Below are 5,043 nucleotides of genomic sequence, written 5' to 3' on the forward strand. Positions count from 1 at the left end.
AGCAAAAAAATAAAGTGAACCGTGGGACAGAAGGATGATGGGGAATACAGAAGCAGATGAGAGGGAGGTAGAAGCAGGTTCTCAGAGCACCTCCGGAGAAGAGTGGGTGCAGGGAAGTTCTGAGGCTGGGGTCCAGGGAGCTGCGGTGTCAGCAATTAGGTGGTTGAGGGAACAGTGGTTCCACCACGGGCCTCAGGGCCTCGGGTCTGAGAGAACACAGAAACGTCTTCAAGCCCAGTGGAAGAGGTAAATGTGAGTCACCACTCGGAAACTGTGAATGACCTACCCAGTTTGTGTTTCTCCATTCCTTTGTTCAACAAAATGTCTTCTATGGATACATACTGATTACCCTCGGCAAAGTGCATACATGTGTGTACGTCAGTATAGAGAGGATACTCTCCTCCTGTCTGTGCGGGAAGGAGAAGATAAATAGAGATGACTAAAATACCCTTTCCCTGTCGAAGGAGCAGAAGGCTTTCCGAAAGAACCTCTGGTCATGAACTTGCTGAGGGGAGTCTCTGCCCAGGGTCTCCTTATACAGCAGGATGCTCTGGTGCCCTGAGCTGACTGAGTGTAGCCATGGGGGACGGAGATGAGGCTGTTGGGGATGGGTGCATGACAGACTGGTTGCTTTGGAGGAGTGCTGAAGAAGGACTGTGACTTCGCAAGGGAAGTCTTCAGAAGGAAATAAGATGGTAATAAAGCATAGTGCCTCTCACTGGGCCCTTTGTTTGGGGTTGCCTCTGGCCATGTTCTAGCCCCTGCCAACATCAAATCCTTCCCACATGTGATCCCACCAGTGGGAAGCTCTGAACTCCTGTGGTGAATGATGAGCTGTCCTTTCCTGGTCACCTTTCTCTCTCATACTCTTAAAACCCTTTAATGTCCTCTCAGAGATGTTAAGGATTTCTTTAGCTAATTCTTCCCCTTACCTTCACCAGGAAGTCATACGTCATTATTGTCAGCAGTTGGATCCCCTATATGCCACGGAGGTCAAAGATTCCAGCGAGGTGCAGCAGGGTGGCTCAGTTGGTTAAGCATCTGCCTTGGGCTTAGGTCATGATCTCCAGGTCCTGGGATCAAGTCCTGCACTGGGCTCCCTGCTCAGCGGGGAATCTGCTTCTCCCTCTTTTTCTCTCCCTCCCCTGCTCATTCTCTATCTCAAATAAATAAACAAAAAAATCTTAAAAAAAAAAAATAAAAGATTCTAGCCAGTAAGTTACAAGTGCCATCAATGGAAGCAGCAACCTCTTAGAAAATAATGTAATAATCTGGACCAAAGGAAGCCATTTTCAAGGCATAGCATGCTGATGTCTCAGCTTCCGATGTCGAGGCTCCGGTCTCAGGCAAACTACAGGAAGGCCGATGCCATTTATTTTTACCAATGTATAGAAAAGGTGGCAGAAACGTTGGAAGACCACTGAAGTCCCATTAGTTGGATTGAGACTAGGACCTCACTTTATACTCTAGAAGTTGGGTCTAAAATGAGGAAAGGAAAATCTCCCAACAACGCAAATCACGTGCCATGTGGGTGCAGACAATCAACGCTCAGTGCACATCCCAGAGGAAAGTTTTCCAGGATACCTCAAAAAAAAAAAAAAAAAAGATTTATTTTATTTTATTTTATTTATTTATTTTTTAAAAGATTTTATTTGTTTATTTGACAGAGAGAAATCACAAGTAGATGGAGAGGCAGGCAGAGAGAGAGAGGAAGGGAAGCAGGCTCCCTGCTGAGCAGAGAGCCCGATGCGGGACTCGATCCCAGGACCCTGAGATCATGACCTGAGCCGAAGGCAGCAGCTTAACCCACTGAGCCACCCAGGTGCCCCAAGATTTATTTATTTTAAAGAAAGATTCAGGCACAGTAGGGGGAGGAGCAGAGTAGGGAATCATGCCGACTCCCTACTGAGTGCAGAGCCAGACACATGGCTCACAACCTTGAGATCATGACCTGAGTCCACCACTCAACTGACTGAGCCATCAAGAGACCCCTTTGGGATGCCTTTTAACAAAAGTAATGAGATGTCCCTTGGTTGTCGGAAAAGAGGTGTTTATTGGTCAGACTTTTTTTTTTTTTAAAGATTTTATTTATTTGTTTGACAGATCACAAGTAGGCAGAGAGGCAGGCAGAGAGGATAGGGGGAGGTAGCAGGCTCCCCTCTGAACAGAGAGCCAGATGCGGGGCTCGATCCCAGGAGCCTGAGATCATGACCTGAGCCAAAGGCAGAGGCTTAATCCACTGAGCCACTCAGGCACCCCGGTCAGATGTTTTTTTAAGTTAGTTATAGATCCAGATGTTTTCCCTTTTTTTTTTTTCTGACATAACTTATGTCTCTAATCAAAGGTGCTTAGCATAAAAATTCAGGAAACAGCTTTCTCTAACCACCAGAAATGTCTTCTTTCTACTTTCTATATTGTCGGTTCCAGATTAAGTTACCCTGAAAATGACCACCTCCAGGTCTCTGAAAGTTCTCCTGAAATCATTTTGCCCTAACGGTTTCTTTTATTTCATACAAATACAATAGCAAGTGTGATATTTTAGGCAGGCAAAACACTACTGGTGTTAAGCAAGAAGTTTTAGTTTGCGCCCATCACATTCTTATGAGGGCTTTGTATGCTTTCCTACCTCTCTCCATCAATGAGAGTCCATCTGTCCTTAAAAAATTCATTGACCTTCTCCGGGCTTCAGCTGGCTTGTCTGTGAAAAGATAGCTGAACCAAGTGTGTTCCCGAGAGCCTCCCAGTCTAACTAAGCTCCCACAGAAGATGTGTCCCCGAGCAGGACTTCTGTGGAGTCACAGCAAAGCCACCCCATTCCTCCTGACAACCCTGCCAGGGGCCCTCAGCTTTAGAGCATGCTTCCAACTCCTCTCTCTCCTGACTGGGAAAGCCCGATCTTTGCTGCAAGGCCCAGCTCCAATACCGTCTCTTAGAGACCCTTCCAACCTCAGCTCTTCTGCCCACAAGTAGGTCTGAGCAGACATTTCAGGATCAAGTCAGTTCTAGAGATGCGCCCAGAGCACTTTATACGTTATCTCGATCATGCGGGAGTGTTTTCTACCGTGATGGCTAGGTTTTAGAATAAGAGAAGGGGGCAAAGGTGTCACAGACAGAATTACCTTTGAAAAGCCCTTAAGCTAGCCCATGTGTTAAGATGTTTTGAGGGACTGAATTTAGGAACACTACTCATGTCACCCCCCCGCAGTTTTATTGAGACATAAGGGACATATAACATTGTATAAGTTTAAGGTATACAACATAATGATTTGATATATGATATATTGTAAAATGATGGCCACAACAAGCTTAGTTAACATCTGTTCCCACACATGGTTGCAATTTTTGCTTATAATGAGAACTTTTAAGTTCTTTCTTAGCAACTTTCAAATAGGTACTATGGTATCATTAGTTATAGTCACCCTGCTGTACATTACATGCCCTGGACTTATTTATTTTAATAACTGGAAATTTGTACTTCTGATCCACTTCCAATATGTCCCCCACCCCAAACACCCTACCTGTGGCAGTCCACCAATTATTCTGTTTCTATGAGTTTATTTTCTTTAGATTCCCCATACAAGTGAGATCATACAGCACTTGTCTCTCTCTGACTTATTTTGCTTCACATAATGCCCTCAAGGTCCATCCATGTTGTTACAAATGTCAGGACTTCCTTCCTTTTTATGGATGAACAATATTCCATAGTGTCAATATACGTACCACATTTTCTTTATCCATTTATATATATTCTGTCAATCTATCTGTCCATACATACCACATTTTCTTTATCCATTTATCTGGTGATGGACGCTTAAGTTGTTTCCATGTCTTGGTTATAGTGAATAATGTTGTGGTGAACAAAGGGGTGCAGCTATGTATTTGGGATATTGATTTCCTTTCTCAGAAGGCGACATCAACAGAGCACAAGGTTTCACTTTTCTCCATATCCTCACTGACACTTGTTATCTCTTGTCTTCTGACATTCTGACAGGCTTGAAGGGATGTCTTATCTGGGGGAAACTATGGGTATCTTTATGGTCAGCGACACACTGGCCCAGGAGACATCTGTGCAAGGAGTCAGGGGAGTGGACTGGGCTGGAGCCCTGCCACTCAGGCTCCAGAATTATCCGTGCCCTTCTCCCTGTCCTTGGAAAGTCTGGTGCTCAGAAAGGAACACCCTGGCCACGTCTTCTAGTGTGTCTAGGTTAACATTTTTCCACAACCATCTTCTCAGCAGTTCCCGAGTGGTGTCAAGTCTAGGGGCACGTTCTCTTCGTATTTGGTGTTCAGCAGAGCTCATGCTTTCTCTGGAAACACCTGCTGAACAACAGACTGTTAGCCTTCTATTAAAATCATGTTCTTGCACAGGAAGTCAGTGAGCTCATTTTATGTATTTATTTATTTGACAGAGATCACAAGTAGGCAGAGAAGCAGACAGAGAGAGAAGGGGAAGCAGGCTCCCTGCTGAGCAGGGAGCCCAATGTGGGGCTTGATCCCAGGACCCTGAGATTATGACCTGAGCCGAAGGCAGAGGCTTAACCCACTGAGCCACCCAGGTGCCCCCAGTGAGCTCATTTTAAAGAGACATTTGTGACAACCCATCCTCATCCCAGTGAGAAAGGGCCCAGGATCCAGAGAACAAGCAGTGTTGGTGGCCCCCGCTGGATTTGACAGAGCATGTGCTTGGGGCTGAGACACGTTTTTCCCACCCCCAGGGAACCAGGACAGGTCAGCCAGATCAGAGACCAATCAAGAGTTTGTTTCTATATTAAATGGCCCATTGTATTAATGGTGGAGACTTGGGTATGTTCTATATAGGTCACTCTGGTGTGGGGACCAAGGACACGAGGAGGAGGAACTGGGTCCCTGTAGTGGGCAGTAGCCACTGTGAGTCTAGCCTGGAGCCTGTCATAGGACTAAGGAGAGGCAAGGGATTTCACCAAAATTTGGGGGGGGGGTTATCTCTGTCCCCTTAAGGTTGGTTTGGCTGGCTTTCTTTCTTTCTTTCTTTCTTTCTTTCTTTCTTTCTTTCTTTCTTTCTTT

Source organism: Mustela nigripes, chromosome 15 (genome assembly GCF_022355385.1).
Source record: "Mustela nigripes isolate SB6536 chromosome 15, MUSNIG.SB6536, whole genome shotgun sequence".
Lineage (NCBI taxonomy): Eukaryota > Metazoa > Chordata > Mammalia > Carnivora > Mustelidae > Mustela > Mustela nigripes.